Source organism: Anas acuta, chromosome 2, assembly GCF_963932015.1.
Source record: "Anas acuta chromosome 2, bAnaAcu1.1, whole genome shotgun sequence".
Classification (NCBI taxonomy): domain Eukaryota; kingdom Metazoa; phylum Chordata; class Aves; order Anseriformes; family Anatidae; genus Anas; species Anas acuta.
In genome coordinates this window covers 23,024,342-23,035,678 of record NC_088980.1, presented here as the reverse complement: position 1 = coordinate 23,035,678, position 11,337 = coordinate 23,024,342, and the positions used below count along the sequence as shown (strand labels likewise).

General features: G+C 39.4%; 1 long non-coding RNA gene across 1 annotated transcript; it reads right to left on the bottom strand.

Moving 5' to 3' along the window:
• Positions 1 to 2,495: 2,495 nt before the first annotated feature.
• LOC137852300 (uncharacterized) lies at positions 2,496 to 7,913 on the bottom strand. The gene is made up of 3 exons (XR_011093763.1): positions 7,605 to 7,913; positions 6,769 to 6,826; positions 2,496 to 6,252 (listed from the first exon to the last, which is right to left on the bottom strand). It is a non-coding gene; the product is annotated as an uncharacterized lncRNA (long non-coding RNA).
• Between the last annotated feature and the right edge of the window lie 3,424 nt (positions 7,914 to 11,337).

The following is an 11,337-nucleotide window of genomic DNA, read 5'->3' as shown; positions in this document are numbered from 1 at the left end:
GGCCAGTGCTTAAAGCACTTAACTACAATACAGTAGGGGATACGTTGGATCCTCTCAGGCAGAGGAAACGGAACAGCTCAGGGCTCCACCATCACCAAAAGTGCTTAGGGCTCTCCCATGTTAGAAACCATCAATCTTGCTGGAGGCAACTTGAATCACCACCTTTTGTTGAACAGTTCTATTTTCCACAGCTTTGTTTTTTAGGAAAAAAAAAAAAAAAAAAACACCATATTGTTCCAAAGATAATTTGGAATTCAACTGCTTGATTCAACCCAAAATAGTTCTGACTTTGCATTTGGTCGGATCAGAGAAGTGCTATGTTTGAGCTATTTGCTGGTTTTAATTGAAGATATATCCAAGACACCCAAAACTGGGAGTGCAGTTTTTGTGAGTTTTAATAAAGAAATCAAATAAACAAAAACCAAACCAAACCAAACAAACAAACAAAAATAATCTTTCCATAATGACCTTCTGTATTATAAAGTTAACGGACAGAATTCACAAGGACAGTTCTGTAAAGGCCATCGCAGCATCTTATGTCCATTGCATGCACAAGCCTGCAAACTAAACATCACTTTAACTCCACCGTGTGGTCTCACACTGACACATACATACCATCACCAGATTCACCTCCAAGAACAATTGCACAAAAGTCCCTCACTGGAGTCAAGGGAAATATAAGTTATCCCATATTACAGCTTGCATTTGAACCAGAAACCCAAAGGATGACAAATATATTATTAATAGCAAAGACATCACAAAATTTTGCTGAAGGGAATAGAAGACTAATATTTCTGTTTCAATTCAATTCTCTGCAAATATACATATATACAGTGTTGTGATGTAATTATTTTACAATCTTTTAATCACATCTTTCCAAATTCTTGTTCTTCTTCAGATTACATTACAGCTTTGCCCCACTGGTTTCAGTTTGATACTTCAAAATAATGTCCTGGTCCTCCCATGTAAAATTACCCCTTAGTTCAGGTATGCTAACAAGAAACCAGTTGGACCAATTCTGCGTTATTAACAGCTTCTTCTAGCTTCATTGGGTTATGAAATCAAAGCCTACATGTAACAGAGAAAGAGAAGATGGGGTGGAAGACCAAATGGGGTGAGATAGTAGAGAAGCAATCACACAGAGAAAGCAGGGGCCAGTCTCAGATGTCTGTATATAAATGCACACAGCATGGAAAACAAATGTCTATATACTAATGCAGAGCAGTAATGTCATTGGAAATATATTTCCAGATATGGTAGGAGACAGCAAACAACTGGAGTGTTGTGATGGATGGATAGAGGCTCTTCAGGAAGGCCAGTCAAGGAATATGTGTGGGGCAGGCATATTCTACACAAAAGAGTGGCTCAGGTGCTTAACTGTGCTGTGGAATGGGTGACATAGTTGTCAGTAGTCCATGAGTTAGGATTATAAGATCCAGGAGGTCAACAAACAGAACGTCTTGATGAGCATCTGCTCCAGGCATTGAATAAGGAAAGAAAAAAAAAAAAGGCAAATAAAATAAAATAAAGTATTCAATTGTAAGCCTTAGTACACCCAACCGTACTTATTTTTTGTTGGATACAGGCAATATAGGCAAACCTGGATATTTCTAGTGTGCACTAGGGACATATTTTCAATGTTGGTGCAGAACAGGCTAATAAGAGAAGGCAGTATGTTTTATCTGCTACTCAAAAATAAAGAACTGGTAAAGAATTATGATAATTAATTGCAATGTTGGTGGCAATGACTGCCATGAAATGGTCAGTTAATCCTGGCTAGAGGATCCTGAGGGTAGTGAGAAAGACAAGCATTAGAATAAAAACCTTGGGGTTCAGACTAAGAGATCTTGCCTCATTCAGGGAAGAAGTAAGCAATATCCTGTCAGTGGCAGTCCCAAAATGCCAAAAGTCTCTGACAAGTAGACAAGTAGGTTGATATTGAAGGACAGCCACTTCAAAGCATGAAACCCATCACAATATGCAGGAAGTCAGGCAAAGACAGCAGAAGGTCAGCTTGGTTTATCTGTAAACTCCTGACTGAGTTCAAACACAAAAGTAGACTGAAGAAGCAGATAGGGACAGGACAGGTACCCAACATGAATGTAGTGACATTGCGTCAGCTTACAGAAATTGAGTTAAAGCTCAGCTGGAACTGAAAATCACAAGGGATGTGAAGGGCAGCAAGAAGGACTTTGATAGCTTTGACATCAACAAAAGGAAGACCAAGGAAAAATTTGGTCACTGCTGAATGGGATAGGTAGAACAGTGAAGAATGAGACAGCAAATGCCAATATAGTCAAAATTTCCTCTCCCACATTTTTTTTTTTTTTCTGGAAAGGTCTCAACTTTTAGGAAGAGTCATCTGACTGCCAGCAGGGATTTTCTCAACAGACCTCACAATTTACTCAGTAAGTCTCTAAGGTATGCCCTTCTGTCCTCCCAGCAAAACAGCTTACTTCCACTGTGAAGAAGTAAGGAGTTTATTTTAGTGGTTCTGGTGTTGTTTTTTGTTTGTTTTTTTTTTGAGAGGAGGTTTGTTATAGAGGAAGGTATAGAGGAAGGTAGTGGAGGTTAGGGTAAACCCCAATCCTAACTTTAAAACTCAGCACAAAAAAAACTTTTTACTATGGGTCCCAACAGTTTCAGCAACAGATGTGATGCTTTGCTTCCCTTTGCGTATGTGGGAAGACTTAGTCATAATGATGAAAACTCAACCAACTTGACTTTAATAACCTCAAGAGTGCTCTTTTTACTTGAGTTTTAATATCTGCAGTACCATGTTTCTCTTTGGGAAGATAGAACCAATTGTAAAGCAAACAATTTCTATTTTGCTATGTCTCAGTAAGCGATTTTTGTTTTCATATTTTTACAATATCCATAATAGTGTTTTTTTCAGGAAGAAGTATTCAATCTACTGTTTTTGTACCCCACATTTGTTCCATATTTGTGTTATGAACACTTATTCAATCATATGGAGTATAAGCCTCAAATCAAGCATTTTATATTTTGAAAAGATGACTTTTAGGAATACGGTGAACCTCTTAGAGCAACAAAGTGAAGGTTATAACTAGGAAGTTCTTCTTTTCATTTTGCTTGACTTTTTATTTATTTTTATTTTTTTGAAAATAGCATATTCTGTTAAAAATTAGAGTATTAAACATTCATTACTGGAAGTTTTTTGTTGTTGTTGTTTTTGTTTTTTACTTTTTTCAATTTTTGCAGCATATACATATATCTATATATTTTTGTTTTCACTCACAGTTTTTATTTTATATGGGCAGCTAGAGTGACTAACAAAACCAACTTATACCAAGACCAGCGGAACACACTAGTAGAAAAAAAAGTGAAAGGAAACAAGTAAGTTAACCGTGGACAGTGACAAGGAGAGCAACATTATGGTTTCTCATTTTAACTGTTGACAGAAAATGCATCATCATTGCTTCTAGCAAAGACCACATGGTATCAGAGATCCCAAACTGTATGAATATTGTCTCTCTGCTTTAGTTTTAATTTAACCACTTATAATAAAATTGCTTCAATATTTGGACTTTGGGATGTTTTCCAGATTGTTGCTCAGAGCTCTTTTTTGCCTGGTTAATTGGAGCTTAGTCCAGAGCATGGGGAAGGAGAGGAGGAGACCAGCAAAGCCCTCCAGGACAACTAGCAGCACCAGCTGTCACACAAGCTGCTGGCTCTTGCCTATCCAATTGCTCGCGCAGAAGGAGAGCACGTTGTTTTCCTCTGATGCTCTTCTCTATAGGGCAGTGAGATCAATTAGTTTTCCTCCCTACCATGACAAACATTCAGCCTGTGCTGCCACCTGCTCAAAACCTCCAAAACTTTCTCTGCTCACATCACCTCAGGCACATTTGGAGTTTTGCTGTCACCCCATGTTGGGTTGAGAGCCTGGATTTTTGGAGCCCTTCATGGAATTGGTGAGGTTTTCTCTGGAAAGCCTAGATGAGTTGCTTTGACATTCTTGAAGTCAAGTGCTCTGAACTCAGCTTAATGCTCCATTTCAAGTCACTTCCAAAATGGCACTGTTATGTGGCCAGGAGCCCAAGGCTCTCTGGACTGGGTACCATCACCATAGCCAATCCTGGAGCTTGAGCAAAGGGAAGCTTGCAGAGCTTTCGAGAAATTTAATCATCTGAGGAACCTGGCCAATGAGGGGGAAATGGAGTTGTACAATACAGCTTTCATAAAGTAATGCACCTTCAAAGAGCAGTACATTTAAATTAACACCTCAGGCCAGTTCATCAGTGCATTCCAGTTTGATCCTAGCCCAACACAAATCAAATGTTTTACTTCAATGTTCTCCATTAAAAAATAGGAAGGCTATTCCAGTGTCAACATTTTCCCTAAGGAAGATTTTAAACGTGTTTCAATCACATTTTCCATTAGAAAATAATAATAATAATATTGCACTAAAGAATGTTCTGGCTAGAAAGCCATGGCAAAGGGACAAAGCGACTTACTTAGCAGTTTTGACTCTTTCTATGCTAGTGATTCTTCATATTGCCTTCTCCACTTTGCACAGCATGTTGCATGTTATATCATACACCTGCTCTTTGTGAGGGCTTGGAGGAAACCAGTCCCATTTCAAGTCTTGCCTGACTTAAAAGATACATACAGGCAAAACAGCAAAACTTGAGGCTGTAACAAACTCTTTTCTACTTCCTTCCTGTTTCTTGACCTTGTTTTGTACCCCCTCTCACCCCCACACTGTGCAAACACACGCATATGCTGTATTAGACTTACAGAGCAAGGTTTTGGCAGTGAGGGGCCTGCAGGACTAGCCTCTGCATGTAGAGCCCAGAAGCTGCCCCATATCAGATCAGAGCCAGCTCCAGCCAGCCACAAAAGGGACCTGCTGCTGCCCAGAGCCAAGACAATGAGCAATGCTTGTTTGATCTCTGGGAGAGCAGATTTAAGAATCGGGAAAAAAACTGCTGCACAACAGAAGCTGGAAGACAGGAGTACCAGGCCTGCAGCCCCCAAGGTCGGTGTAGCAGGTGCTCCAGGCATGCAGCAGCCCATCCCTTGTGGCCTGTGGAGCAGGCTGTCCCCCTGCAGCTCATGGACCCCACATGGAGCAGATCTCCACACTGCAGCCCATGGAGGAGCCCCCGGTGGAGCAGGTGGATGTGGCCTGGAGGAGGCTGCAGCCCATGGAAAGCCCCCGCAGGAGCAGGCCTAGGGCCAGAGCTGCAGCCTGTGGAGAGGAGCCCATGCAGGAGCAGGAGGCCTGAGGGGAGCTGCCGCCCACCCGTGGGGGACCCATGCTGGAGCAGTTTGCTCCTGGGGGATGGAGCCCGTGGTCCAGAGCCGTGTGGGAGCAGTTCTTGAAGAGCAGCCCACACAGGCTCAGTTCAGGAAGGACAGCATCCATGGGAGGGACCCCACAGGGAGCAGGGACACAGAGTGACCATGGAGTGGTGGAGATGAAGGGTGACTGACCACATCCCCCATTCCACTTCCCCCTGCACTGTGCCAGGTGGAGGGGGGGAGGTGGACATGAAGAAGAGAGTGGATGGGCAGAAGATGTTTTTAGTTTACTTACAGTTCTCACTGTTCTAGTCTGTTATTAGTAGGCAATAAATCACATTAATTCCCTTCCTGCTGAGTCTGTTTTGCCTATGATGGTAACTGGTGAGCAATTTTCCTGTCCATCTTTCAACCCATGGGATTTTTTTCATCATATTCCACCACACCCTATCCTACCATCCATTCTGTTGAGGAGGGGAAGAGGGAGAGTGAGAGAGCAGCATGATGGAGCTGAGCTACTTAGTGGTGTTAAGCCATCATACATACATACACACAGGAATACATACAATTCAAAAACACCATGCAGAGAACTTTCAGTAAGTTTTACATCATAGCAATTAAAGATCTGGACATGGTACAAGGTAAAGGATTGTCCTTTATCACCAAAGACTGAAGTAAAAACAAAAAGATCTATTCTCAGGGAATATGCTTGGGCTTTTCATTAGTGTGCAGGCAGCCCAAGGAAAAGAGGTGAGCCACTTATGTTTTATGAGGATGGACTAGTATACAGAAGGGAGCTTTCCTATCTCCTCCTCTTTTCTCCTTTTGACGGTGAAATAGTACAGTCTTGGGGATTCTTAGAATTACAGGAGCATGAGATTTTTCTCCTTCTCTGGGATAACAAATTGGATTTTGATGACTTCCATCTGCAAGACTATGTTCTTTAGATATTACGTCTTGGAGAGATTAAGTGCAACATATAGCCTGTTCAAAACAGACCAAAATATGTGAATAGTGTTCTCCCACTCTCTACTGATTAAAGTTCTTCAGTATCAGCCACTGGATTCAACAAAGTTTCCATGGGATATTGATTATTCCTTAACACTCTCCAGTTATTAAGGTCTTTGTCATTCCTGTAGGCAAATATTTCTCCTTTTCAATATCATATAACAGCTAACACAAAAGCTATTGTTTTTATTTTAAGAGCATTTATTTTTGAGCTACAAAAGAAAATGGATCAATGGAGTCCATAAGGCAACAACTTAGAAGCCAGGGTGCAATACTTTAACTCAGGGGAATGCAAAAGCAGATAATAATTTTGACATCTAATTTATTAAAATCAAAACCTAACTTAAAACATTGAAGAGTCCAATCCTGTTTCTTATTCTTCCACTGATATATAAAGAGGAATGGTGCCTCATATGATGATGATAATGCACCTACTATTCCACAGAACCCCCAAATATCTAAACAACATCTCAAACTGTTACTCACACTTACAGCGTTCTCTCTGCAGCAGTTACTTCATTGGGGTTGGTAATAACATAGGCAGCACAACCTGGTGCAGAATCAGTATGAAAAACAGTGTACGTGATGAAGTAAGTGTTTAAGGCAGCTTGAAAGTGAATTCTTTCAATTCAGTGGTTATAAAATCTTCTCTTAAATCAATTTACAGCTCCTATTCAGTACAGGAGGAGCCCCGTTGAGTTAGTCAAGGGCAGCATTTCAATCAGCAGCAGAAGGCTGAAGAATTGTTTGCATTTGTTTTTACACAAAACCAAAACTGGCATCCTCATACAGCTAACCATAGAGCCAATTATGCAGTCCTAGCCCACCGATTCCTGGGAAGTGGAGACTGCAGTCTGCAGTAGAATACTCTGTTCAGTTCTTGATTGCTTACTCCTGAAGTAGATCTGCAGAATCTACTCCCAAATTTCTCATTTGATGTTGCACGCATCTCTCAGCTCTAAGAGACCGCCATTCACGAGTATACTGAAGAATTTTTAAAAGTTGTCTACCAATATGACTCTCTTTTTATGGGTCAGAGTAAATCAAGAGAAATTTGTACACACACACGCACCCCAAAAAATAAACAAACAAATAAATAAACAACACCTACATATTCATTTTCTTATTGCAGTAGCTGTAATTTAGCACAGAATATTGCAAATCTGACCATGAATGCTAAGGAAATACTAATCTTATCTGACTCAGAACCCCTATCTATATATTAGATAATATTTTCTCCCTTCTTGCTTTGCATTGGAAAGATTGTGTGACAGCAATAGTCCGTCAAAACATTATCTCAACTCTTAATAAGAGAAAAGAATAAAAACCTGGTATAGAAGAGCTGGTGTAGGAGGTTTGTGGTGTTCAGCAGCACACAGAGAACAGTAGAAGAACCGGGACTGATTTTACAGGTCACCATCCATAACGTTACAAAAAGAGTATTGAGTACACCTGTGGCTGGTAGAGTTAGCTACTGTGGACCAATTAGCTGATTGTCTGACTCAGCCTGAAAAAGGTCCTGCCTTTTCTTAGCAGTCCTTTATTCCAAAATTCACTAACTGGCATGATTTACCATGAAATATTCCTGATGGTGACAAACTCAACTCAGTTGCTTCATAAGCCAGCAAAGCTAAGGGGAAGCAAAAGCAGATAATCTGCACCTATAGCTGCAAAGACAGCTAGCACAACTGATGAAAATAGAGCTATCTTTTCAAACAGAAATAAATCAAAAAACACACTTGCAAGAAGGCTAATTTTATCCCTTTCTCTTGAGTTTTCTAAAGAAAGGCAGAATAGTACTTAAAAATTTCTGCTAATCCTTTCGTATCAGGGAAGGGTTGAAGAAAATCTTTCTTCTCCATTGCTCACCCTGAAGTATTTTGCAGGAACATTTCACCCCACACACACTACTTTTAGATGAGGACTGCAAGTAGACAAATAAGTGTTCTGTCTGCAAACACCTAAAGTACAAATGCTGCCAACCAGGTCTAAGCAGGGGAAACTAGGCTGCATTACAGAGAGAGAGAGATCAATTTGGCTAATCATTTTAACCATGTTTTTAATGGAATGGTAATGCAAGATTATGTTTGCCACTTAAAAACAAAACAAAACAAAACAAAACAAAACAAAACAAAACAAAACAGCTAAGTAGAAATATATTTCCCAGCAGAGCTATATCAAATATTTATGCTTTTACAGCTTTGCTGATGTCAGACAATATAAAGCAGCATTCCCAAGTTCAGCTTGATGGCAAAAAGAATGCTGTACAGACTGGCCTCAACACAAAAAATTAATGATATCATTGTAATTAATAAAATATTAAATAAAAGCAAAATGGGAAATGATTGTACTTTAATACAACCATGTTAATATGGCTGAATTTATTCAATTCCTTTGCTATGGGACTCTGTGAGAATTTTAATGATACAAACCATGCTAATAAAATAGATAAGTGCAGAAAATAACACATCTCTATGAGCACTCACTTTCCCGTTCTGAGAAGACTTTCTGTCTCTTGTAGAGTCATGTCTGCAAATGAAAAATCTGTTGAAAACACTCCTCTTAGAGTTTCTAATTCCCATTTGAGTGAATGTTAATATTTATCAAAACACAAGAATTTTACTGATAAAGTTTAACTTGGAAGATAGCATTTTAGTGTGATAATCCATATGTAAGAGACTTAATATAAAAAAGTATGTATTTTTCTCTTTTACACTCAGAATGATTGACATTCCCACTTGGAGTTTTGGGAAATTATCTGGCATGTGAAAAGCTAAATGATTCTGGTGTTGTGTTCATGAGAAGCATTTTTTTATTTATTTTTTAACTGGGTGGGTAATCCTTTTAAATTTTTGCAAAATTTACTTTTCTGTGTTCCATTCAGGTATGAAGTCACCAATGAGATTTCAATGCTCATCATTTTACAGGTGAACCCAGCAGCAACTGACTGTTTCTGGTTCCTAATGCTCACCCCAGACTGTACCATGGCGTTGGGAATGATGCCAAGCAGATTCATCAGAAGGAAGAAATCAGGTCTGCAACACAGCAAGACAACAGCAAGCCTCAGAGCACCAACACAGTGAGCAGCAAAGAGGGAGCACCCACCCAGCAGTTCTGCAGACTGGTGAAACAGGTTTATCCCAACTTAGCTCTTCAGGAGGCCAAGTGAATGACTGCACACAAGATTAGTGGTTGTAAACCTTGATTCCTCCAGGCAGCTGATGAGCACTAGTCCAAAGGAGAAGCTCCACCTTCTCCACGTATTCCTTTGACATATCAAGGCTTGGTTTGAGCACTGCTTCTTTACCATGGCTCTGCACATGCACATACTGGTGAATATTTTCTCTTGTTACATTTTTCCACATTTTTCCACAAAGAAATAAGACTTAGAAGCCTGGAATCAAATTTGTTCTTCTGTGTGCTTGTATCCATGAAGGAAATTTAACCAGGAAGATGCATATGGGAAGAACACTGTCATGATCAGATAAAATGGGCAAGGATAGCACTTGGCTGCACAGAAACAAATAAAAGCAGGCCAGAGCCTCTTCCCCGGCTTCCTCTATGTTTGAGATATAGCCAAGAATCTGAGCCAGAGTCTAAGATTCAGTGAGCTGCAATTATATTTTGCTAATAAAGCTTTTTTTCTTTTTTTTTTTTTTCTACTATTACACAGATGAACGTGCCAACAATATAGCTCACAATACAGCAGTAACAGGCACTGCCAATTCCCTCAAAGTGTGGCACACAGGCGATCACTTCATACAAAGACCTCACTTGGCTACAATCTGCACTTAAATCACTAGAAAAAGGAACATCGTGCAATCAGAAGGCTTAGTCCTTAAACTCTGCTAAAGAAAATAAAGTTGTCAGTATGACTGCCAGCAATTAGCTTAGGTTTAGATCAATTGACAACCTGTGTGCTTATCTGATCACCAACAGTGTTTTGTGAAGCAAACCAAATTCAGGCACAAAGAACCAGTACCCAGGGACTGAAGTGCTTTCCCACTAGATCACTGGAGTTTGCTACCAAATTCAATGGAAGCAGGAAGAAATTTGCCAACTCTCATGGTTGTAATCTTTGCCTTTTGTTTCTCTGCAGCCAAAAGTGTCTTAAAAATAAATTATCCTGACTCAGATTTTATTTTTCCCCTGCAGATTTTCAATAATTTAGTAGCAGCTCTTCTAGTATATTCTTCCTGACAAAATCCTATTCGTTTTCCGCTACAGAATAAGCTTGTGACCACTGAGACCAGTATTTTGACAGGTTTACCTACCATAGGTACAGTTAATGTGCTCTAACTTTTCTTCAACTTGACTAGGTATTCATCCTTTCCTGTATCATTTAGAGACTGCAAGCTCACTGAGGCAGAGACTTAAGGAAATGCCTTCAGGCAAGGCCTCCTGAATGCATTATCACAACAAAAATAAATCACTAACAATAAGATATTTGCCTAAATTACAGTTGCTTGAAGGCTGAAAACCGTAAACCTATTGTAATAAGACTGACAGGTTTCTAAATAGTTCTGTATCAATTAGTTTTTTGTTTTGTTTTGTTTTGTTTTGTTTTGTTTTAAATCGAGGAAAGAAATAAAGAAGACTTTATAAAACAAGGTTATACCATATTGAGAGCCAAGGATGAAAAGCTTTAAACTTCAGACTTTCTACTAAAAACAGGAAAAAAAAAAAAAAAACATTTGCAGGCAACATGATCTATCATGTCTGCACAAGTGTGGGAATTACTTTAATGTGTCTAACAGAAGGGCAATTTAAGGGGAATTGGTTTTGAGTACTCCTCCTCCATTAGAGCCCAGCATGAAGCTTAACTTTTATCCAATGCCTGATTTGTTTTAATGCTGAATGATTCATGATGCAGTATAATTTCACGTCAGGAAAGCAGGATTCTTTTTTATTACTGTGACTAGATAACATAGACAAAAGATAATGTCAGGGTTGTTTTCTTCCTGGTACTTTAAATGCAAGCCTGATTACACTAATTTGAATCTAGGAATTATTTAATATTAAATACTGTGAACTAATGCATAGTTTTTCAGCTAGATATCT